This window comes from Mytilus galloprovincialis, chromosome 14, assembly GCF_965363235.1.
Source record: "Mytilus galloprovincialis chromosome 14, xbMytGall1.hap1.1, whole genome shotgun sequence".
NCBI classification, from domain to species: Eukaryota; Metazoa; Mollusca; class Bivalvia; order Mytilida; family Mytilidae; genus Mytilus; species Mytilus galloprovincialis.
The window spans coordinates 28,912,966-28,940,824 of record NC_134851.1 but is presented as its reverse complement, the minus strand read 5'-3'; the positions used below and the strand labels follow the sequence as shown (position 1 = coordinate 28,940,824).

The 27,859-nt window shown below is 32.1% G+C and overlaps 1 long non-coding RNA gene across 1 annotated transcript; it reads left to right on the top strand.

Moving 5' to 3' along the window:
• Positions 1-27,859, top strand: LOC143058498 (uncharacterized). Its single transcript, XR_012973091.1, has 7 exons — positions 1-150; positions 3,152-3,256; positions 3,786-4,100; positions 6,131-6,243; positions 14,482-14,665; positions 22,812-22,901; positions 27,767-27,859. It is a non-coding gene; the product is annotated as an uncharacterized LOC143058498 (long non-coding RNA).

Here is a 27,859-nt window from a genome sequence, read left to right as displayed (position 1 = left end):
ACGAAAATTCTTAGTTATATAGTTATATATCACCAGTTATCCAGTTGAATCATTTTAGACAGATCGAGGTTTCAATATTTTGATCCATCTTCTTACATGGCTTAATTATGTACAAATGGAGTGGAACATATTACGCAGCTGCAGATATGGGTATGTTACTTTTTAGCAACAAAACATTTTGCATGTACAATCCGAAATGATTTTCATAATGTTTTTCACTTAGGGCATTATGTTTTTCGGTCTGCGCGTCTGTTCGTTCGTCTGTTCGTCTGTCCCGCTTCATATTACAGATTTTGGTCAAAGTTAGTTTTTGACAAGATGAAGTCAATTCAACTTGAAATTTCGTACACATGTTCCCTTTGATATGATCTTTCTAATTTTAATGCCAAATACATTGTAAGAGTTTTGTCCCCCAATTTCACAGTCTACTGAAAAGAGAAAAATGATAGCGAGTTGGAAATCCATGTACTATGAACACATTCTTGTTGCGTAAACCCTCAGGGTTTACGCAGTATATATTGGACGACCTCCGTAGTCTTTCGGAACCATGACCGGAAGTTTATTCGGAATACATGTTCTTTTCTGCGTAATCATGAGTTAGTTAATTGATCTAATGAATATTCATTACCGTTATACCGTTGTTGAAGAGATAAGTGTTTATCCAGACTATTTATATATATGATATCCTCAGGGACTATTATACTAACATCAGTAGTTAATTGATAGAAGTTAATTGATAGAAGATAGTGTGTGAAGTTTTTTTTCTGAAGCACAAGCTGTGCTCCAATACGGGTAAAAATTTTCGCATGTTCTAAAATTGTCAAGGATATAGAAGTACTGCTAGGTATGACTACGGCAACCATACAGAAATATATGGATTAATACAGACTGCCACGATTGATGCCGGATCGTATCCGTAGCTAATCCGGCGTCAAATCCGTAAATATGTGACCTAGGCATAAGGAAAATATACGTATGACTACGGCAACAATACGGAAACCTACGGACTCATACAAATATCCACAGTGATGCCGGATCGTATCCGTAGCTAATCCGTCGTCAAATCCGTAAATATGGATCTAGGCATAAGGAAAAATATATAACAAAAAGTGTACGAAAGTCTTGTGTTAAGAAAAACCAGTACATTGTACTATTACTCGGAATTTATAAAGTTTGATAATGTTTCTTGTATAGAATTTAATGCAATTGATTTAAGTTAAAGAACCGTAATATAACCCCTAAATCATACAATTTGATGCTATTTATGCATTTGTGTGGACTAGATCGTACAAGGTTATTTAAATGAATATTCTTTAGATGTTATTTACATGATTTAATACATTTAAAATTTATGGTCATTACAAAATAATAATGCAAAAGTTAGTAAAAAATATAGTATGCACCCTGTCTAGGAAAAACCGAATATTGTGACTGAATATGTATGAATCAATGCACAAGGTAGAACCATAAGTTGTACAGTGTACGTTGTAGTTGCCTTGCTCTTACAAAATGCCTACATTGGAATTAATATATATTGGGTGGCATGTATAATTATTCTGCCATGTCCACTCTGTGCTTTTTTTTACTACTGTGGATCTATAAATATTCGTGGGATACCAAGTTTGGTGTAATTCGTTGTTAAACGGTAACTACGGATTTCAATGTTCAATGAAGTATCATTTTGTATTAGGCTGATATGCATACTGTTACAAAACAACGAAAATCAAATATCAATGAAAATACAAATTTCTATTAATCTTCGAAAATTTGTACCCTTGAAAATAAACGAATTAACAGTATATGCATGTCTGCTTTTTATCTATCTATTGAGTTAAGCCGGGTGCCACATGTGGAGCAGAATCTTCTCACCCTTCCGGATCACCTGAGATCACACCAAGTTTTTGGTGGAGTTTGCGTTGCTTAGTCTTAAGGTTTTTATGTTGTGATTTGTGTACTATTATTTGTATGTTTGTTTTTTTTTTTATTTTTTAGCCATGATGGTGTTTATTTTCTATCTATGAGTTTGACTGCCCCTCTGATATCTTTAGCCTCTCTTTTAAGCCTTGTTCGACTGATTTTTATATATTTTTATCTTTTGTACTGTAAAATCAAAGTTCTAAATTTTCTTTATTTTTGGAGGGGTGCCTTTAAACTAGTTTAACCCCGCCACTTTCTGTACATGCATGTTACTGTCCCAAGCCAAGAGCCTGTAACTCTGTAGTTGTCGTTTTTTGCTGTATATCATTATTATGTACATTAAATCAGGCTGACAATTTTTTTGTTTTAATTGCTTTATGTGTGTGTTTTCGGTGTCTTTTATAGCCGACTTTGTGGAATGGGCTTTACTCATTGATGAAGGCTGTACGGTGACCTACAATTGTCAATATCTGTAGTAGTTCGTCTCTTGCACAAAAAGTTAATCTTGGTTTTGCACTTACCACAATCGATTGTTTTATTTAAATGTGTCCACAATTTAAAAGTTTACCAACATTTTGAAGCTTTATATCATGTATAGTATAATTGCAGTAAAACACGTATGTAAGATGCTTAAAATTCTAAATTATTTACTTTATTAAACTGTTAAAGGCCACAGATGTAAACACTTAAATACCAATTTGACGTTTTTAATTAGATATCCGCTTGTATATGCTTTATCTATATGCTATTTTGTTGTTCTTTGTTGACACATTTGTTTGTTTTCATTATGTTCATAGTGATTATGATCATAGCACAGTTTTGTCTAAGCTACACCCATATTGTTGACATTTCTAGCTGTTATGAGTGTTAGTTTTGATCACAGATCACTGTCAATATAATGAAACTTTATGCAATTATCATACAAGTGAGAGTTTGACTAGATATAAAATAAGGTTAAATTGACAGTTTTCTACATAATTTAATGACTGTACTAAGTCAAGAATATGACAACTGTTTTCTATTCGTTTGATGTGTTTGAACTTTTGAATTTCCTATTGGATAACGGACTTTCCGTTTGAATATTTCTTGAAGTTCGATGTTTTTGCTAAATTTTGTTTAGATATCTCACAAAGAGAGCCATGGTTTGTGAAACAGCTGATTTTGCAAAGTGCAACCTCTAAGTTAGTATAGTTTGTCCATATTATATTTATTCTACATGCACTTTGTATTTCAGCTGATGCTATTTCCATTGACCCTGAACGTATATAGCACTGTATTTTGATGTTCAACGTTATATTGCTGATCATAAAGATCTGGCTGTTACATGTGTCAGTGACAGGTTTGTTAAAATATATATAAAGAAATAGGAAATTTGTGCATTACGCCTATAAAATACCCCACAATGTGTTAGTACCTTGAGTTGTTTGATATAAACAAAATGTCTTTTATAAATTGTTATAGTGATAAGTATAAACTTTAAGATTTAGGAATAATTTAAAATGCAAAAGTGCAACGTTGTTGAAGCACATGTTTTTCTTTTAAATGCAACCATTAAATTATAATTCACATTGTTTTTAATCTATTGTTTTTTACAGTGTAATTTAAAGGCCTGCATAGTTTACTACTCGCTCATTGTTCAGCGGTACTGTGACTTACATGTGCTGTCATTTACGTAATTTGGGCAAAAATGGATAGATATCTTATATTTTGAAATAATTACGCATCTTTTTAAAAAAATGCAGTCAAATTGATAAAACAAATCCTTTCAATCTTCCTAAAAAAAACTTTGTTATCTTCTTTTAAAGTTTAATAGGTAAATATAATTTAAGGTATTCTAAATTTATGTTGCTTGTTTACTTTTTAAACAGGCAATATCAAATGGACTTTACAGGAAAACCCAGCAATATTTGGGACCAACATTCATTTAATTTGTCATTTGCCGACTGATACATGTTGCAACGATAATAGAAAATGGAATGCTGGTAACCAGTACAAAGTTATAATAATAAATGACTTGTCGTATAATGCATCAAAATACAAGGAAGACTTAATAGTGAGAAAAAAAGTTTCCGTTTTGACGATACTTTCTTTTAACGAACAGGACATAAATATACCGTATGAATGTGCATACGGATTCGACAAGTATCGATCTGTGCTTGAACTGACGGAAGATGCATTTGAATGTATGTAGTTTAAAAAATATTAATTCTCTTTTCTGATGCTAAATCATACAATAAAACATGATGAATTCAAACTTATGCCAAACATTAGTTAAAGTACACCTTTAGGAGGTATAACAAATTTAATTCATACTATGCATGTATTCATAATGGTAATAGACATGTTACGAAAAGGTATATTCTCGACGCTGAGGTTGACAAATTAGACTTTGAATTTGGGGACGGTGTCAAAACATTGATTATAGATTTAAATAGGTAAAATTTAAATCCTGTGCGTCTTGGTTAATTTAAATTACATTTATCTAGAACATCATTATGTATGTAACATCTTATACGACAATTGCTTTTGTGATATCATTGCTGGCTAAAACCTGGCATAAGACATAAAAGGTTTACGCGCGTAGGGGTGGGTGGTCTAGAAAAAAAAGGGGGGGGGCTAAGGGTTATACAAGTTCATTCAATTCTAGATTGATAATCATATATTATACATAGTAAGCAAGTTAAGTTTTAGGATTTTTTTGTCCAAGTTATTCATTCTGCCTTTTCGCAACTCTAAACTCCCGTCCTGCCTTTTTCAAATTTAATCCTAGTCCACCCCTCTCCCTGAAAAGAACACCTGGTACCTCAGTAGGGTAGTAATAGGTACCCATCCAACAGATTTAATTTAAAAAAAACATGTTTGTGTTAAAAAAACTCCTAGCAGGAAAGACCCATTGGTCATCGGTGTCACTTTTTTCATATTCTCATTTTCTTATGAAGCGGTTGGCGAATTTCCACAAATGTTTCAGGAATTTATGAAATACAAAACATCTGCATAAGGTGGTTTTAAGATGTAAATGCAAACTTAATGGTTTAACACTAGTAATTTTGGGGCCCTTTATAGCTTGTTGTTCGGTGTGAGCCAAGGCTTCGTGTTGAAGGCCGTACATTGACCTATAAGGTTTACTTTTTTGAATTGTTATTTGGATGGAGAGTTGTCTCATTGGCACTCACACCACATCTTCCTATATCTATTAAGTCATTATGCAATGCTTTTGAAACTCTGCAGGGTTGTTCAACCGATGAGTAGCGAATCATGTTTTACACAAACCTCTTCTCGTTCTGAACAAACATGAACTATTTGCCACTGAACGTTAAGCATCCAACAATCAATCAATCACAAACTATTATACAGAAAATACAAAATGTGCTGTCACTTTTGAAATTGAGACAAAGTTGGAAGGAAATAAAGAAAGAAAATACATGCCTTCGAAGCAATATGACCGGGCGAAAATTTTCTAAAACTATATAGTGCAACATGCCTCAAGTTGAAATCGTGTTTTAGTTGTTTTAAAACAGACCCCGTTAGATAAAAATTTAGATGGCAAACAACTGGATTAAAATACATACACTGTTTGTTTTTTTAAACTATATAAAAATGATCGTTACATATATATTCACGAGTAGGTATACAACATATTATAATAATTATTTGCAAGATATATTAAGGGCTCGCCAAAGAATTCACACACGTATACGTATGTACCCCGTGTCCCATGTCTACTGCATTAACATGACCGTCCCCAGTATTATTATAGTTTCTTAAAACTATAATGGAAATTATTAATATCTATTTCTTATATTTCTTATCGTATAAATGTTATTGAATATTCGTTCCATACGGAATTACCTACGATAGGATCAATGCAGTTTTTAAATAAAATCCAATGTATACACAGATAATCTCTTTGGTGTTGTGACGCAGTCCCCACATTTAAAGTGTAATTTGTCAACCTCAGCGTCGTGAATATACCTTTTCGTAACATGTCTACTTATAAGTTGTAAATTTTTTTACAATGGCAGATAGATATCATATTAATTTAGGAAAATTTGAAGTCATTACTGTTGTTTGAAAATGTATACCTTTCACTGTTATTCTTATTCAAGAGGCAACTACGTATTTATATTACTAAGTAATAACATATGTTTAAATTTCGCGGTTTTTATTCAAGTTCGTCTTTCTTGTGTAACTTGTAATTTTAATAAACTTCTAGTTCATCCCACAGAAAAACTGCCTATCATACCAACCGTTAAAGGGTACAACGTAAGCTTTAATATAAAGTTCCAAAAGGTCTTTCCAAAGCCACATTGTCAAGCAACATTGGGAGTAAGTATTCTCTTGTTACAAATACATCGACCATTTTATGATAACAATAATCAGTCTATTGGCTAATACATTAATTTGAAAATGCGAGTTTTTATCAGTTTGTTACGCCACATAAAATGTAAATTAATTAATGAGTCGGATATAACTGCTCGTCATTTCTGTATTAATGCATGAAAGTAATAATTAGCACGTACACAAAAATAAATACGGTTGTTAGACAGAAAAAGGCGGAATCTACAAAGGAATAATCAGAAAAAAAGGCAACAATGTATATATGTACAAAACATTTAAAAAAAAAATGAAAACTGACCACCACGAACTCCATAAAAAAAGGGTGATCTCTGTTTCTGCGACAGTTTGAGCAGATACTGATTAACAAGTGGAAGTTATTACCAACCCGATAATATGTCTGATTCGGTAGGTAACAATCCAGTAAAAATATATAGGAATTGGTGATGCAAGTGGCAGATACACGTCGTCACCTATGTGTAGATAAATATGTAATCGATAATTCAAAGCACATCATGATTTACGCGCAATGGGATTTGCGAATAAACATTTGTCAAATTATTTTGTAAAACAGATGAGCTCGTAATATATGTATAAAACAAAAAATGACCCATTTGAATGTAATCATTTTCATTTTGAATATGTAAAATAATAATTAATTATAAACAAAATAGACGGGAAAACACATTATTACTACAAAAGTATTTATAATAATAATACTTTATTCCAAAAGCAAGTACAGCTTATAGGATATACATTCATTTTTTGACAAATTAATTATACATGCACCATATTAAATAAACAGACATATAATAATAAAATGTTAACTACATTGAGATACATTAAATTACTTGTATACTATACAATTTCAAGTATAACGCAGAGTATGAAATTCAGAAAATTAATAAAAGTTAGCAGCGTAGTTTTTCCGCTAATTTTAAGTATTTACCAAGATTGTTCAGTTCTTTAATATTCTGTACAGATACCAATTGTATCAATTTATAATTTTTCCCTGTTCACCAATAAACAATTGAATAATTAGATTTGGTATATGTATGTGTGCCAATTAATGAGACAATTCTCCATCCAAGTCATAATCAGGTTGGGAACAATCCCTCAATTTTATAAATATCCTTTTTATGAGGGGTCAATATAAGTTACAATATATATTTTTTTGTAAATAAAACTTTTTAGTACAAAAGAGCTCATATTTTCCCAAAGAACTATATATCTATCTGGTATTAAATGGTCAAAACATGCCCAAGAATTTTGTAATATTCCTGGACTTAGGCCATGTTAACACATTTACTTTAATATTATTCAAAATAAATAATATGATCATAAATAATTCTCTTTAAGAATATAGTAATGTTGTTTAAAATTACTTAAATATGATGTATTTATCCTCTCTTTTAGTTAATTTTTTTAAGTTCTTCAAAGGATTTGTGTAGTAACACTATTCAAATCCTTGGTATTTCTTCAAGTTTCTTTTTTACAACAGTAAAATGACCCCATATGTACCCTTCTGAGGGATAATAGCAAATACAGGTCATAGTACGTACGGCAGAGCTTTGACCCAGACCAAACAGCAAGCTATAAGGGACCCCAAAATTATATGTGTACACAATTCGAACAGGAAAACCAACGATCTAATTTATATATATACAAACGGGAAAATACCAAATAATATTTATGAACATCAACGAACGATATCTAACTGCTGAACGACAGGCCCCTGAATCAATTAGGATAGCTGCATAAACATGCAGGGGGTATGGATAGTTTTGTATCGCCAGCATATTGCAGTTGAAAACATTTCTTTCCGAAGTTCTTTGAAGTTTATTTCTAACAACGAACATATTCTGATAGGGAATTTAAGTAAGGGGGAAGGTAACCAATGTTTTGTTCTGTACAGGTATTTTCTTCTGTTCTCTATTTATATCGGAGCACTCCCATTTGGGATAAATGGGTTTCATGCTGAATCAAATATTATCACAGACATTAACACAGTGTACTTGGGTGCTTATATGTTTAAATCGTTATAAATACATGTTAGATTGTGATTATAAAAACAAGTGCAAATATTTGTTTATAATATTTACAAAAAACGGTGCGGGAAATGGACACGATTACATTTCCGGATGCGGGAAGCGGGAATATAAAAAAAATAAAAAAATTCTGCTTCGAAAAAAAAAGGTGCGGGCGGGTCCGTCGAACAAGGAATTAAATTGGTGTGGCCTTAACAGTACTCTTTTTTACTTTCAGTATACGTTTCAAAAAATACAGATGAACCCTGTCAATATCTGGTGCCTTATGAAACCCCCAAATTTCACAGCCATAGTTCAAAAAACTTGCAACATAAGTTTCAAATAAAGTCAATAATGTTTCATGGTTATAATAGTCATCCTGTATTTTATTAAACATACTATATACTGCTTTTTTTCCTTGTTCTGACAATCTCTTTTGTGTATTAACAAAATTACCAGTGTAATAAAAAAGTAAGCCTAAATACATAAACTCATTACAAATACCAATGGTATCACCATTTAAAAACCACTTTTCTTCCTGTTTAGGCTTATCCCTATTTCTGAAAATTACAATCTTTGGTTTTGTAAAGTTAATATATAAATTGTTTTCATTCGAGTAAGTGTTGACACTATCAATCATATGCTGTAAATCTTGTATATTTTCACTAAATAAAACCATATCATCTGCATACATCAGAAGATATAAATTTAACATTTTAAGCTCATAAGGTTTACAATTTTGATTTATTAACTCCATTTCCATGTCATTTACATATAAAGATTACAAAAGAGGAGATAAAGATTCCCCTTGCATAAGGCCAACAGTGCATTCAAAAAATTCAGATAATTTACCATTCATCTTAACACATGATTTCAAATTCATATACTTTGATTTAATCACATTAAATAACTTCCCTGTAATACCATATCTTATCAATTTTAGCCACAATTTAAAATGTGTTACACTGTCGAAAGCTCAACTATAATCTATAAAACAACAATACAAACGTTTCCCTTTTCTTAAACTATGTTATGATGGAATGAAGGGCAAAGATAGCATCTGTAGTTCCAAGGCCAGGACGGAAACCGTATTGCGCATCTGTTAGTACGTTGTTTCTCTCACACCATTTCAACAGTCGAGTATTTATGATAGAAGTAAACAGCTTTGCAATGTGTGAAACCAACGAAATACCGCGATAGTTTTTTGGATCATCCACATTCCCCTACTTAAACACAGGAACCATTATGCTTTTAACCCACATCTGCGGGAAATTTCCAGTATTTAAAATGTTATTAAATAGTTTACACAGGACTTGTGTCAGTGCAGCTTTACCAGTAATAAGGTATTTGTTTATTATGTTGTCAAATCCAGGAGTTTTATCTCGTTTTAGTTGTCGTATTCCATAACTAAGTTCATTCTCAGTGAATGGGGCGTCCAATTCTTCGAACACATTTTGTATAGACTCTTTTTGATTTTCGTTTTCGTTATACGTATTTCCCGACACTAAATTTTGAAAATGCGCTTGAAATTGTTCAAATAGAATTCACATTATTGTTCCGAGTTCTTTTAAATTTCCGGAAAAACTTTTTCGGGTTATTTCGACGCAGCAGATTCAACATATTCCCTTGTTGGTTTTTGTACTGTCTCTTGAGTCTCATCTCTGTTTGCTTGTATTTCTGTTTAGCAATGTTCAATTTAATTCTGTTTTCATTTATACGTTTTTCATTGAAAACGTTTAACGCTGATTTATATTGTCTACGTAAAGTTTTACAGTTCTCTGTAATCCATGGTTTGTCAAGTTTAAATACTGTCTTTTTGGTAATTGCTATATTATTGTCAACACAGTAGCCGCATTTATTTACTTTTTTTGCTTCAACTTTAGTATACTGTTCACAAATTGTAATCAAAAGTTTATTTAATTCGTCGACACACTCATCAATTTTGTTCTCGTGTTCGGTCAGGTGTAACAAAAGATCCTCAAACTTTTAAGAGTTTTCAATAATTCGCTCATGATGTCATCCTTGACCCCTTCATCCCATCTAACAGTATTATATACAAATTTTGAACAGGTACATTTTTCACTCACAATTTTAAAACCCTTTATGTGAATTTCAATATTCAATGGAGCATGACAAGAGTAAGTATTGAAATCTTTTACACTTAATTGTTTAATCAAATAATCAATACTATCATGTGACATTAATAAATAGTCAATCAAACTTGAACCGTTTTTATTTTGGAATGTAATTTTACCACTATCAGCACCATATCGTCCGTTATATATTCTTAAACCAGATGATTTACACAGTTCTAATATTCGCCGCCCAAAACTATTAGGGGCCTTTACGTCTTCTGTAATTCTATCTCGGAGACAATTGTCACTTATATAATCAACAAACTGTATGTTATCTATTAATTGTTTATTCAAAATATCACCTTCAATAACGTCTTTCTCTCTTCCAACTCTCCCGTTTAGGTCGCCTATCACTGCAACAGTCCCTAAGTTTGAGAAATGTTCGATCTGTTCTTGTAATACATCAAAAACGTCTATATCATATTTTTTATAATACACATTTTTATCTGGAGGCATATAAATTGCACATATATACAAATTTTTGCTATTTGGCATAATACATTTATCAAATTTAAACCAAATCATACAATCTGCTTCACATTTTATTATATCAATATATTCTGATTCAGCCATTTCTTATAGAATAATACTATACCCCCGCCATTGCACTTTGCTCTAGAGAGGTGTTTTTTACTATAACCATTTATTTCAAACTGCTCTGGGCACTTGACCCAACATTCATAAAAACACAACACATCATATTTAAGCACTATTTTTAGAAACTCTGGACCAGACAATTTTCGAACTAAACCTTTAGAAATATTTCAAGAACAGATACTAGTAACATCTTTCCGTAAATCAGGCACATGTTAATCACACTCTGCTTTTTCCTATCCTTCCCACAATTCTCCGTTAACGTACAATTTGTCACCTACAATATATGCCGTTTTCTTCTTTTTGCGCTCTTTTAACATTATAGGGACAAGTTTTCTTCTTCGTTCGACTATTTCACGAGGGTATTGAGGGCTTATACCAAATTTCGAGTCCTTTAATCTTCTCGATGCATTTTTCACTTTTGACCTATCAGACAAGCTGCTAAATCTCACCACTATTGGCCTCGGTTTATCCGTCCCATCTTTACGTCTCCCGAGTCGGTACGCCTTTTCCATTTTAACGCTTTTTGCATCTTCAAATTTCATTTCATTCTCCAAAAATTTCAAAATGTTTTCCATACAGTTTTCATTATCTCGTAGTGACCCCCTATCACATGACCAGACTCCTTACTATCGGTTACTTTATTTTCCTCTGTCTCTTCTACAATGGGTTCTTCGTCAATTGAGAAAAATAACAAGTTATATTCTAAACTTTGCGTTTCAATGTCTAGGACATTGTTATTTAAGCTTTTTGTTGATTCAATACCACTTGTGAGGGTATCTATGCGTCCTTTTAATATTTCATATTCATCATGTACATTCGAAAGGAATTGGGCGCTTTGTTCAAGCGTATTGATTCTCTGTTTACATGCACATACTTCAGAATCTACATGCTTATATTGTTTATCCATGTTTTCTAAACGCTCCTCAATTCGATCTAATTTTGTTAATTTCATTTCTACATTTGACATTTTCTGGCAGAGTTCTCTCAGGGACATTTCAATGCTAGGTGAAATCGGAGGTGGTATATAGGGGGGTATAGATTGTAGTGGAAAAGACAAAAAGTTTTGTGGATAGTTCATATTCGGCGTACTAGCCATAGGTGTGTATTGACTAGAACAATTCATGTCGTTATTTATGTTATTGCCTTTACTAGTACTTTTACTTGAATTGTGTTCACTATTATTTAAATGTACCTTGTCTTTTGCTTGTGTACAAAATCTTTTATCACAAAAACTTCGTTGATCCGACGATGAAGAATCACTAAAATACTTTTGTGCTCTATTTCGAGATTTCTTTTTACTGCGTGGCATCACTGATAACCATTATTAAAATCCAAATATCACTATAAATTTTAGCCTGAAAAAATTCACTGCAATATTTTTTTTTTAATTACAATAGCAAACATAAAAAAATAAATTGAAAAACTAAAGAAAAGGGACAACCATGAGAATACAGATATTCGAACCAATAATGATCTACATTTAACATGACTGTTTAACTCATTAAGCATGCTTACCTTGCGACTACCAACTTATACTATACGATTGCCTTTTATGTAGTTATAGGAAAAAACCGTGAGTGGCTTTTGTACCGATGGGTATAACATGTTCATTTACATATATATAAATTAAACATATAATTGCAACCCATTGGTAGCCAAGAGGTTTCATTGATGTGTAATGCCAATCACACTTTTCAAATTTCAGAGATTGATCAACTCCTACTGAGAGCATATACAATTAACAAAACAAAAAAAAGTTTTTAAATTAATTCCACTTGTGAACAGAATTAAGTAAATTAGCAAATTCAAAATTAATGAAATAAAGCACACAAACGAAACAATAATATATAATTTGGTGAGTCCACTTCAGCGACAGATTTAAGAAGCGTTGATTTTAGAAAAAAGAATCCACGGTAAACGATAAGGCAGACATTAAGACTTTAGTTTAAGAAGCAGTAATGCCATGTAGGTAAACAAACGTTTAATGATGTCAGTAATATGACATTTTACACGCATACATTTATGCATCTTTTGGGAAAAAGTACTTAAACATATCGTCATGGTCCGAATTCCAATAGTTGGAATTTATTAAAATGCGGTGCCGACTCTTTCGATCCAAATGATTGTTTGAACTATCATTGTTTCTTTGTTTTTTTCTCGGAATGCAACTTATCATATGAACTCTACTTGCGTAACCAATGAAAACGAATAGCCTACTATCTCGCTATTGCTTTTTGTTTTACCTAAATTGACAGGAAATAAACCACGCTCTATTAATTTCGTGCGTCCGAAGCGATTTTTTATACACCGTTTTCAGAAAAAAGTAAAATAACAAAACTACAGAATATCAAGGAAAATTCATAATGAATAGTCCATTATCATATTGGCAAATTAAAAGCTGAAACAGCACGAGTGCTCAAAATCAAATATATTTAAAGCCAATGATGTATAAACTAAACATATGCCAGAAAGTCACTTTAATACACATATAGCCAAATTCGTCCAAGGTCAGCTTTGCCTACGTTACAACTGTTGTTTCTTTATAATGTCTGAAATTGTCAACGAAGAATTGGAAAAAATGTTTGTGACAAGTCATGTCTACATAACGTTAGGAACTAACTTTAGCAGAAGTGGTATCGACCAAGCTAAAGTAGATCTAGTAACTTGTTATAAATTTCGTGTATTCGCTAGATTTCATTATAACCAATAAATCTGAATCAGGAACGCACACACCCAAACTCTTGAAAGCCAAAGATTTATTAGATTCAAACATTTGAAAAGCTATATAACCTAATGGGACTAGAAAAAAAAACCAAGTTCATCTTTGATCAATTGTTTTTGAGACTATTGGAACCTAAGTTATTTTTAAAAAATTCATCAATTTATCAACGGTTAGTTTGATAAAGGTTTGTTCAAAATCATGTACCAAAGCAAGGACTGGTGAGTTAATGATATCGTTGGGGACGTACATTAGTGTATCGGTCAAGTTCACCTCCGGTGTTTTGCTGGGTTTGTGTTGTTCCATATTAAGTTTTCTATGAAGTGTTTTTTACACTTATGTTTGCCATTTTTGTTATTTGTACTTTTTCCATGGTATTTGTCCGTCTTTCTTGGAATGATAAACTTTCAATACCAGCTTGATATCTTTGTATTCACACCATTGGTAAACTTACCTTCTATAATTAAAAACATACTTGAATGTATGACATTAACTTTCACATTTTTACGTTCAGGCTTTTATCCTTTTATATAAAATATATTCCAAGACAACAAATCTAAAATTGTAACAAGAAAAATTAAAAAAATATATGATAGAATCACAAAATATATACCTTCAAAATGTAGGTTACACAATGTATATGTTCATACCATAAAGCATGGTTATCTCAATTAAATATATGCCACACATTTTTTTTTATTAAACTATTACTGCAACACGTGCAATTTACCGACGATATCTCTGTTTTCAGATTCATAACTTATCATCATTTTTATCTGTTACTGTAAAAAGAAATGATACATTTTATCAGTCATCTTTGCAATTTGAATATTCCAATTCCGAGACGGCATGTACAGATTCACTTAAAGTATCATGCACAGTCGGGAAAACTGTGCTAACAGTGGTAGATTACAAAGCCTGTTCATCCCCTAACGGTGAGTAAAATATCTGGTATAATTCGGATTTCTGGTTTGTTTATGACCCAACGATGGGAACATCATATCACTATTGAAAGAACAGTCAAGACAAGATATAACAGTTTCCACATCGGGTTTTATTAAACAAGTAAAACTTACACATTTAAGGGACACATTTAGACTCGGCCTCTCAATGTTTAAATATATATTTAGATTTGATGTTTATTTCATTGCGTTCAAAACAACACCACACAATTTATTCATAAGAAGCATACATCCTAGAGCAATTATTTAATTGCCAAAGTAATTGATAACAGTAACGTAGTGAATTAAGGAAAGATAGATATCGCTGTTTAGTAGTCATAAATCGGTTTAGCAAACACAAATCCTGGTTACACACTAAAACTGACGGAAATACATCAACTATGACAGAAATACAACGGATCAACAAAAACAATGAATAGCTTCCAGAACAACTGCTAACATTAAATAGAAACAAACTTTTTTATAACACCCGCTATATTCCTTACTTGGAACAACTCAAGCTTGATTTCGAATTAGATCAACAACAACAGGGAAAATAAATGACAGTTTATAAAATACGAATCCCGAGTTACAATGTTTTACAAGTGTTTAACTATCATTAACCGACAAGGAAGAAACAAATCAAGGTAATCCATCATCTGAGAGTAAAAAGGGTTTGTCGTAAATTCTAGTTGAAACTACCTCAATTGTGTCAAAATCAAGGAAAACAATTTATATCAGGTACTTTCAAACTAGTTATTCAGTATTTTTAAGAATATATGTGTTACCAATGTTAACAATGTTATAAAACTATTAATTGAACTATTGGTTACCATATGTGGACGGTAATCGATATCATGTTTGCCCCGTATGTCCACAAGACATAATTGAAAATGAGAATTTATGATATGCAGCATATACATGCTAATTTCCATCCATGACAGACATATTAAAATGACCACGCTGTCTCTGAAAATTGACGATTAGGAAATATCATCTGACAAAACTCATATTGCAATTGCCTTTATTTATAAAGTCTAATTAGTAGGGTGCCCAGTACCGAAAAAGACGTCTAGTTAACGAAATTAAGTTAACGGATAACACACGGCTATATTTATATGAAAACTATTGAATGTCGTCGTAAGCTAACGTGGTCACGTTTTTCAAACCTTTGTAGTTTCCTAGGGTACTCCAAAATACCTCCCCATACAAGCCATCTTCAAAACGAAAAATAGAATTATTGCTTTCTGTTTTATTTGTTGAAATGATACTTATCATTAAGCTTAAAAATTAAATTTATCATATAACGAAAGCTGAAAAGATTTATATAATTGAAGTATGAGTATTTCATGATTTTAGTAAGACCCTTTTTTAGCTGAAATTTGCCACTTTTTGAACGAAAGAAAAATTTATTACGTGATACTTTCACGGGATTTTTACTCTGTTTACATCAATTAGATATGGTTCATATGTGTGCCAAATATCTTTCTTGTAATGATATTCGGTGAGAAGACAAAAAGAAATTTAAACACAAATTTAGTGATAATTCTGCCTTGATTCAAACACGCCTTTTTCGTACCGTAAATCGTTTTGCAGCTTACACTATCAGGTCATTAACTAGGAAAATTGTCACAAACTTTATTTATCTTTTTTGCTTGTTGTATGGTTGACTTGTATATTTTGAATCCTAGTTATTTCGAAGATCGTTGTTTTGTTTTACATGTTTTAGGAAATATTTGTTCTGTTGGTTTTTTAAACTTTCATTGTTTTTTGTAATTGATAGTTTTGTTATAATTGTAATATACAAATTAAATCCTTCGGTCACGTTTCAGACCCGGAATACGGCACACATTCACAGTCCTGTGAAACTATGCCCATCTAGTCCTAGTCCGAGATTACTTTGACGTCCAACGGCTGTTTTGCCAGACAAGCTGGGGCCGTGGGACGTCAGAACTCGTCCCATATAAAAAAAGTGTATATTTGCCTGTCCAAAATAGATGCGCTGCTTCGTCGATTCTGGTGCCAATGGAAGGCCTTATAATTATATAAATCGGGTATCCATTTGTTTATTTCTCCTTTATTTCTTCATTTAAGTTTCACCTACCTGCCACCCTTTATTTTCTCATATTTAGACAGTAATCCAGTCCAACAGAAGTAGGAATGAAATACAGTGGGAAAAGTGTGTTATATGTCAGGGTTTCTCTACTGAATTGCTTTTTAATATTCAAGGAATTAGCACAAACAAAAGCTTTATCGTGGCTCAGGGAGCACGGAAAGATCATGTATATTTTAGTATATTGCATGATGCTTCAGACCTAGACCATCTTCGTACTGATGATTACAACATGCGGTACCAGCATTCTTGCTATCAATCTTACACTATAGCAGACACAACTGCAGTTATTTTAAAGCTGAATCAAGATCTTGTTCGTCTGTAAAAGTGTCTCAGGTCATATATAGAAGATCGTCAAATTCCTGACTGGAAAAAATTTCTTAGAGTCAGTGAAACTAGCAGGCCTTAGTCAGATTTCTGGGCGAATCGATTGTTCAGCATCAGGATAGACCAACAGTTTCTATGATACATGAGGAAGTCATTTATCTAGCTAGCACTTCTAAGGACCCTAAATCTGCTCAGAAAGAGTATTCATGTTTTAAGAATTGTTTTGTACGCCCGATGAAGTAGATACCCGCATAATTTTACACGCTAGTCATGTACTAGACAAAGAGTTCGGTGTGAAAGGCATCAATTTCATTACTTCCCCTCCATGCAGCATATGCATGAGCTATGGTTTCAAACAGGCACTATAAGTTGGCACACAAGATTTGCGCCGCTATATATCTGTCCACGAAATATGTAAAAGTCTCGGGTTTGCAATCTGTTACAGTCTACCAGCTGCACATGTTTTAACATGATGCGATACAGCGTCATCCCTGTTTAGGATCGGTACGCGCACTTTTTTAATCTTGAAGGACAACCCAGATGATTTTTTTCGATTTGTCAAACCTTTCTAATTGTGACATCGATGAATCTAAACACGCAGCTCGAGATCTTGTTGTTACGTTGAATGATCGCAAGTCAAAACTCAAAATAGATGATTGTGACCTAAACACATTGAGCATTACATTTTCTAAAATAGTCTGTTCGATGGTCGGGTTGTTGTCTCTTTGGTACATTCCCCATTTCCATTCTCAATTTTACAATTTAAAATTTCTCCCTTGTCAAATTTCCTCCTTGTAAATATGCTTTTATACAATAAGAGCTTCACTTCAGACATAAATTTGATGTCTTCCCATATAGCAAAACTATCCTATATTTGCCTCTTCAGTTCGGATGGGATGGGAAAAGAAGAATGACTTGTTCCTTTCTATCTCAAAGATCAGATGTCATATGAATTTCTGCAAGATTTTGTTTGCATTTGCTTCGAAAAAAATATAATAGTACAGATTTATGCCCATGTCAGGCAAATGACATTTGTCAAAATGTAAATACTCGTCTGGTTGCAGTTAGAAACATTGATGACGACGACGAATCATTGTTAGCCATCGGATGAAAATTAGGCAGGCCATAATCTTTTCTAAACAAGAAATATAACATCTTCTCAATTTTTAAATCGTGGGAAATGATAATCTATCTAGTAAGGGAAAATATGTAAAAAAACCAAACCAAAAAAAAAAAACCCTACCATATGGACTCTGACCTTGACGTGGTTGGTGGGCTTTCAGGAGAACTTAGTAGGTAATATTAGCTTCGTTCATAATTTTCTATTTGTATTTGTTCTTTTTTCGTGTTTTTGCAATGCTGTCTTCATGTTACACGTTTTTAATGTCCCTTTGGTTTCTCACGCCTTTTTTGTTTGCAATTGTTTGTAAAATACATCGGTAATGTACATAACCCTCTCCCTTTTTATATTTTTGGAATACTTGTAGATGTCATTGACATTGTTTAGAGAGCATTAGCCCTGATTGGAAAGATCACTATGTGCATTTTCCTATCGTCGTTGTAACTTTGTAGAGTATTACCTGCATGTATCAATGTATTAGCTGCTAAAGATGGCAAACAGCTCTGTTAACTACTTTTGTCGTTTCGAGCCCAAAAACCAACCACAACAAGCAGTTTTTGGGCCGGGACCGGGACAGAGGAGGAGATCAGTCAAGATTAACACAAAGTTTACCAAAGGAGGAGCAACAAAAAAGATAAAAATGGCAAAAATCTCTGTTTATAAATTCGCTTGAACAATTTTGTCTCAAAATCATGAAGTTGCTTACCAAAGAAAGCAAGGACAACAGGGAATTGTCTAGTTTACCTCAAACAATACGTCGTTCCAAAATTAATCTTCTAGATTTTGTTATCTTTGGTAGTGATCATGGAATTGGCAATAACCAATTTTTCGTTTCGAGCCCAAAACCAACCACAAAAAGCAGTTTTGGGGCCGGACCGGGCCGAGACAGAGGCGGAGACCAGTAAATATCAACACAAGGTTTACCAAAGGAGTTGCTCAATACCGAGAACTATAAATACACCAGGTAAATGTTAAATAATCAAGTTTTTCGATCATTTACAACATACTGTTTTGCTCACTAACTTGTCGCAAACAAAGTAGTTTGTCCAGAACTGGAGTTTTCTTTACGTCGGATCCTTTGGTTTTATATACGATTCAGGGTGTTAAACTAGAATTCAGTTAAATTCATATGTACCACCAAGACAAAATCAGTCTTCGTCTAGTGATATATTTGAACGATAACTTGATGATGAACCAAAAGATACATGTCAGATAGAAACACAACTTACTCTATAGCTTCTCCAAAGTTTAGGATTTCTTACAAACAGAAAAAAGTAACTTTCTGTCCAATTTCAACAAATGCTTTTCCCAACGATTTCTATACTTAGTAGATATGAGATTGTCCCAAATACCAAAAACGTGTGATTGATAGTAAAAGATTCAGAAAAAAATAAGAGTAAAACACTATTAGAATTAATCTGAAATCTGACGGCTTCAATTTAAGCAATTTTTCCAGCTCCACTTTATTACAGATATTTACAGATAGGCACTTCAGTTACTATATTCCTATCTGTTCTATATCAAAAGCGTTAAACGAATTAAACTGATGGATACATCAGTAAATCTAACGGAATTAAATGTCTTTTATGACCATCCAACTATCTGTAATAATCCCAAACAGATGCAAGCAATTTGGTGTAGGGAGCAGTAATGTACAAACTATTAACAGGGGGTCCAAGGGTTAAATCTTCTTTCTTTAAAGAGAGTCACATTTTACAAGTCTTGCTACAGACAGACAATATATTAACAATGACTTGTTATTATATATCAACATAGTTGGAAGGAGGAGGTGACTCTGTCCAATATTTGCAGGAAACTAGACCTATTGCTTCGAAAATGGTGTTTCCAGAAAGTCAAAGGGATAAAAACAGATGTCACTCCAGGTCAAGACGTCATTTATAAACATTATTCAGACGTCTTTTTTGCAGATTATTTAAACACTCAACATACATAAGCTGGTAATCTGATTCAGAATGCTTTCTGCATCCTTGGATACATTTGAAAGCATATGCCTCCCCCTTTCAGCTTGATAGCCAAATACTTGAAGAAAATCAAAGAAGAAAAAACAAAAGTAGTTCTACTAGCTCCTAATTAGACGGCACAGACATGGAACGACATATTACTGAACAATTCAATTCAACACCCCATTTTATTGCTCATATCAACACAACTACTACAGTCTCATTTTGGGGAACCATTCAAAACAAATCACTTCAATTAGTCGAGTTGCTTATCTCATGAGATATTATCGAACAATGTCATTACAAAGAAGATTTAGAAAAAACTTCTCCTAAGCTCCTGGGGAAAAGGCACTAAAAATCTTACGATTTGGTAAAGCATAGGTGGATTAGCTGGTTAGTGTAATGGGAAGTCGACGCCCTTTCATAACCTCTAACTGCGTTTCATAATTTCATATCATAGGTGTTCTAAAATAACAGTTAATATTCATAGGACTAGAGTATCCTCTATCCCTGCTCATTTTGATAGTCAGCAAGTGGGACAGACACATTTAGTAACAAAAACTAAGAAAACCTTTTACAGAAATATCTACTTTCACCTTAACATGTTATATATATATATATATTATATAAAAATTTGCACCTTAAAACGATAACAAAAAAATATGTTCACGATAGCTGCTCTGAAAAAGATCGCCTGAAATTGTTAGACTTTATATAAGATTTATGCAGCTAAACAATGAAGGGGCTAGGTTTCGATTCCAAGGTATATCAAACACTCAATTTGGCTGTTATTCAAAAGAAATGTGTTATCCTAAATTTGAAGACGTTCTTAAAATGTGTGTGGTTAATTGTTTACAATCTTATTTTTATCGCGCTGAAGATTTTCGGTTTAAGGAGAAGTCTAAGACTTTTACTTAGAACTAAAATTTAACCACACAACGGTGCATCATCTAATTCAATACTGATTGGACAAACTATATTAATATGAAGTAAACAGGTATTGATACAGTGAAATTTGAGGCTTATTCAACTATAGTGTCCTCAACTAGTAAGGCAAAATGTCAGAGATTCTGTATGAAACATTTCTATTTTTTTATTTCAAGTGATCGTTGGAAAAAAGTGATCAGTTTTCAAAGAACATTAAGAGTTTACCTACAGGTATGTAAGCAATATGGTTCGCAAGAATTACGATTTACATTTCGTAGGTCCAATGTTATATCTTATGTTTTATTCTTACGAATAATTGTTAATTTCAAAAGAACACACAGCGTCTGATATAAAATAAAGATTATACAAAGAAAATTATTGCAAACAATATAATATTGCAATTTCCCAAACCCAATACACAGGGAACATATTGTATGTGGGTTAGTACAATTAGACAATGTACACTAGACTTATTATATTAAATTATGTTTATACTAAAAACAAAAAAATCACACACTAAAAATCTAGATCTGAATTTTTGGCATTTTTTTTTAATGGATATCATGTTATATCAAGTCTAAATAAATTTGTATTTATGAAAACATAACATTTGAAGTAATAGAATTTTTTAAGAAGAAGCTGTTTCTTATCATTTAATTTATTTCAAATTTATTTTCAGATTCTTCGTGAAGTTCAGTCAGAAAGGTTGTGATGATTCGGCTATGAACTGTAGTTTGATCATTGAAGAATAGTTTCATTTTTGATATACTGCAAAAGAAGCACTGTGACATTTTAGATTTATTGTCACCTGAAACATTTATAGATTCTAAAGTGTGACATGTTATAGTTTTTGAATCAGTCCTGATTTGTAAAATCCTTACAGATGTATAGATATCTTGTTGACAAATTAAATGCTGACATAGAATGCTTTTAATCATTTTATTTTATCAAAAGACAACAAATGTATATCAGAACTGTTAGCAGAATGATCAAATTTCGTTTTTCAATATCCATAGTTTACAGTATTCGTTAGTTATTACTGTTCTTTTGTACTTGTACATTGATGAAAACTATTTTGCAAACGAATTTCTGTCTCGCAATTTAAAGTGAGAGTTAAAGTGGCACGATTGTTTATATTGTACACAGGTTCGCTATTTATTTTAACCTAAGTGGTTTTACTTTGAACAGTTTGAGTAAACGTCATAAATGGAGGCCATTATAAATGTAATATCTTAGTATCTTCAGCAGTTAATATATATATGTGCATCATCATGGAATCGACAATTATATAGTGCCTACAACATGTACAACAATAATCTTGCAATATCATAGAATGAAATAATAATTCGTTACTATCCAACCGGCTTTAAAAGTTTTGGTTCAAGCATCCCGGATAAATGTAAATCCGGAAAATGTCTTTTGAATGCCGCCTTAAATGCAATTATGCTAAAAGACAGTACATAAAAGAAACGTGTACTAATTTGTTTCAGTCTCCGTTGGTGAGGAAGTAAAGATTCAGATCCATTAGAATGTTGTTTTATTGATTTTATAGTCACTACTAGTATCCTAATGCTCTGGTATCTGGTATTTTTAATTCATAGAAAGTCAATTTGACACGATATAAAAAAGATATGGATAATTAGTTAAGTATGCAGAATATAAGAAAGCAATGCTTTTGCTTAATACTTGCAGCTAACGATATATATCTGACGTCAGTAGCTGTGAGTTTGATTGTTGCCTCAGTAGTTGTGATATCCATAGCCATTTTTTCAGTGCGAAGAGGTTAGTTAATTATTCAATTGTGTCATGAATAAAGTTTGTATAATTTTTCTAATAATTAAGACAACACATTCCAATTTAAGGTTGTTTCTTTGCACATTTCATGTTAAAATAAACAGACAGATTATTTTTTACCTAAATGGATTTAAATTTAATAAATTTTTCTACAAAAAAAATAACGAGTACCAGAATGAAACCACCGAAATTCTAACATATAGCTTACAGTCAATTTAAAAAACAGAAAACAAGATATTAAAAAAAACAACCAACGTAAATGTCTGGTTTTGATTCAAACCATTACATTACAATTTGCTAGACTAGTATACACTTCCTTAGTTTTATTTGTTTATTTGTTTTAACATGTTTATTATCGGTGAGGTGTATGAGAGACTCTGATCAAACAAAACTCATTAGTATAAGAAATAGGAATATATATTTGTCAACAAGTCAACTATTTACCAAAGAACCAATGTCGTCTTCATTCATAATTCACATTTTGTGAGACAAAAGAGATGATTCCAGGTTTTAATTGTTAGATTTAAAAAAGGGGCGAAAGATACCAGATTGACAGTTAAACTCATAGATTGAAATTATGCTAACAACTGACAATTTAAGTTTCTATGTATTAAAATCCCTGCGACGCCTGCATATGGAGTATGTATGTTACGAATGATATTCCAGATTGCATGTTTGATCATGATCTCCATAAGAGGGTTGCTGCTTTAAAAAACACTACCATATATATGTTACGATTAGTCATTCATCAAATCTTACGGACAACATAACAAGTTGTTTGAGTTTCATGTCATATCTGTTTCACAGATGACGACAATGTCATTGAGAATGGAAATGGGGAATGTGTCAAAGAGACAACAATCCGACGATAGAGCAGACAATAACCGAAGGCCAACAATGAATCTTCAAGGCAGCGAGAAACTGTCTCCTAAACAAATATGTATACTAGTGCAGTGATAATGGACGTCATACTAAACTCCAAACTATACAAAAGAAACTAAAATTAAAATCATACAAGACTACTAACGAAGACCAGAGGCTCCTGACTAGGAACAAGCGCAAAAATGCAGCGGCGTTAAACATATATAATTATGTTTTAATCGTCGTAAACAAAATTCCGTCCTCATTTTTCTGGTTTCTGGAACGTGACTTACCTTAATTAGAGTTTATGTCGGACTATACTGGTCTTAGCAACTCGACGGATGCCACATGTGAGTAGGAGCTTTTCGTTTTTTTCTGAAGAATTAGTGTTGCTCAATATTTAGTTCTTTGTTTTGTTTTTTAACAAGTTATTAATCATTGATAATTGACATTTGGTCATTTTCAAATTTTGTCGTGTCATTGTCACCTCGTTCTTGGCTTGAACCTGACGATTCCTTTGTAACCTCCAGCATCTCTTTTGTGATAATATCACCTCCGGTATATATCACTTAAAATTGTACACTTAGATATTTCCAATTTTCATGTTGAATGATGTTTACGTTGTATATACTCACGGTAGGTATAGTGTCCGGCTAGGATCGTTGTTTTTCGAGTGAATATGAACAAATATGTAAACAAACAGACTACATCTCTAACCAGACGCTTGTGTTTAATATACAAAGTTATGTTTTGTATGATAGTATTTGATATAGAAAGATATTACTAACCCGACATTATTTTTCGTTAAAAAAATTTAAATAATCCTTAAAATTCTTTAATTCCAAAATGCAGTATAAAGCTATTTTTAGACATATAACACTGATAATGTTGAAGGAAATGCATACATGGAATCTATATATCCTTAAAAATACAGACACTTTACAAAAATTCTTGTTTTTGCATTGAAAACTACATTTTTAAGCTAAATTCATTTATTTATGTTCGGGTTTTTTCGAGAGCAGTCCGGGCTTTTTCGAGTGTGTCAATTTTTTTTCGAGTGATTATACAAATTGTTTTTAATTTAAAATGCTATTTGTCAGTGTATTTACGATTAAAAATAATAAACTAAGTTTCAAATTAAGCACTTTTCCAGACATAGACCAATGCATTCGTCAGTTTTATAATCGTGTTCTAACACTTACATGTTATAACATTCGTTCATTTGTATATATTTTGCTGTTTGTCATATTTAATAACTTTCATGTACAGTACATATTCGTGATGTCAACAATATAATGTACGCATAAATTATTTCGATTAAGACGTACATACATATATTTGTATTCCTGATGAGCTATTCAATTCATTGTTTATTATATATAAAATCTAATTCAAATGATTGTTTGTCAATTGGGAAAAAAATCGAGCGGACTAATTGTGTCTGTGGTTTTTATTTTCAAATTTTCATTCATGTTTTTTTGTTGTTGGGGCAGGGGTCAGGCCTCCATTAGTAGATGTGCTTTAATACATAGCACTTTTCTGATTCTTCTTTGCTGTCCAGTTCTGAGGTTACTTATTCCGTTTATTGATAGACAGCAGCGCCATGGTCGCATGATAAACCTATCACGTTTTTAAAGTTCATTTCTCTTATGCATGGTTGTGTTTTATTATCTATTTCTTGCATGAATAGAACAGAGTGTGATATGAAAATACGAGTATCTTGATTTGATCTGCTTATGTCACACCATCAATTACTCCCTCCAATGTAGAACGTATGTAAAAGTAGCCCTAATCTGTCACAAAATAGTGCTTTCGATGTCCTTGTTTACTTAAACTAACAAACAAATTTTCAAAAATCAAACTTTTGGTGAAAAAGAAATATATTTAGACCATTTGGAGCAAAAATTTACTTGTCTGTGAGTTAGAATTAAAAATTTCAGGATTATTGCGCTCCACGGTATACCAATTAACGATTTCGAGAAAACCAGGGGTTATTTTTGGAGTACCTCTATTCGAAAAGGTTTTACGGGTATTGGCACGTAGAAAGATGATACATGAACAAATCAGGATATACTTGGTAACTTAGCATGCTTAGGGTAAGATATTTAGAAAGCTGTGAAAATTGCAAAATTTGGTAGAACAGAAAGGGAATTTTAGTTGGTGGTCTGACACCTTATACATCATCATAAGACGATATTACGGCATTTTCAATGGCTATTCGTTAGGTCATTCATGACCTTCAAAGGTTACGACGCTGTGCATTTCGTGTGCAAAATGCTTAAACAACGATTCTTGGACCTTTAAGTTTAACGCAATGAGATTGCTGGCCGTATTAAAACAACTAGGTTTAATAACTTGTGAGAATGGGATATCGCTTGATATCAACTCTCGTTTTTTAATTCAAATAGTAATTATATTGAAATGAAATAACTCGAGTTGATATAAAGCGATATCTATTCTCACTCGTTATGACACCTATAGATATTTTCTCAATGTCAAAAACTTAACTTTTACAAACTTTCAAAAAATCTTCTCGTCTAAAACTACTTGACCAAGTTCATTATAGATGGAGATAACTGTAAACAGCAAGAATGTTCAGTAAAATAAGATCTACAAACAAGTCACCATCACCAAAAACAGATAATTTTGCCATGAATTCTATTCTGACTTTTCTTTAATATTGAAGAGAGTCCTTTGTTTGACATGCACTGCAGCAAATAAACTAAGGTCAGTGACATAGGCTCTTAAGAAACTATAATGTTTGATAAAATCCCATAACTAGAAAACGTAAAACGACATGATGGCGATGAAGGAATGAACACCGGGGTACCATACTACGTCCCGTATAAAAACTCCATGGTTCACCACGCAATTTTTATTTACTTTGTCAACAAAAGTATCAAAGTGGAAAGAGATTAATATAAGTTGCAATAACTTGTTTCCCAATCAACTATTAATAAATATGTTTAAACCTACAAAAGTAAAAGAGATTATGATTCTTCTGCACTTTGTTCTAAATACCTTTTATAAAGGATCTAATAATTTCTAATTTAATACTGGGAAGTTGTGGTAGAACGATTTCTGAACAGAAAACTGTAATTCAAAAAGGTTAGTTTTGATCAATGAAGTATTATGTTTTTATGATTTATTGAGAAAAGATAATATTTTCATTCAATAAATTACAGGTATAAACTATAAAAGTCATTTTTTAAAGTCTAGAATACCTTTTTTCTTATTCAAATTTTCTGTAAAAAAACCGGACCATTTGTCAAAAAATCCGGACGATTTCACAGTTACTCTCGAAAAAACCCGGACAATAATAAACACTGAATTTTTGGTTTACATACAAGGATATTGTGCTTCTTTGTTGATCGAAACATGTAAAGTATTCAATATAAGATAGGTAGTAATGTAAAAAAAACTATTATAATTACGAAAAAGCAGTTAATTGAACTAATCGCATGTGTTATCACTCGAAAAAGCCCGAACTACACTCGAAAAAAATGGACCGAATCACTCGAAAAACCTCGATCCTAGCCGGACACTATACAGGTACCTATCGTGATCACTGATATCTTATCTAACCTTCCTCTATTGTATTTGTACTTTTGTTTTATATTGAAGATTATTTTATTAACAATTTATTTTTAATCAATGAGCATACGAATAACCAGTAAGATACACAAAGGGTTACATTTAAAGAAAATTAAAGAGGAGAATATTTATTTATTTATCATTGAGTTATATGGATACTGCAAATTAAATATACATTTACTTTCAAACGAGCATTTAAATCTCATTCAATATTCATAGTCAATATTTCAAAATATTTGTTCATAAAAGTTTACAGTACATTGTATCAGTCTTTAACTTCACTTTTAACACTTAACATAAATAGTACCATAGTAATTTCACACGCAGATATGCTAGCTATGAAGTATATTTGCTGTTGTAATTCAAACAAATAATTCTATATTTCTAAAAAATTTCAGCTAAAAATCGGCATGAACGCTCGGAGGAACAGACAGAAGAAACCATTGAACTAACCTCTACAAACATAATATTAACAAATGTTTGAAATAAAC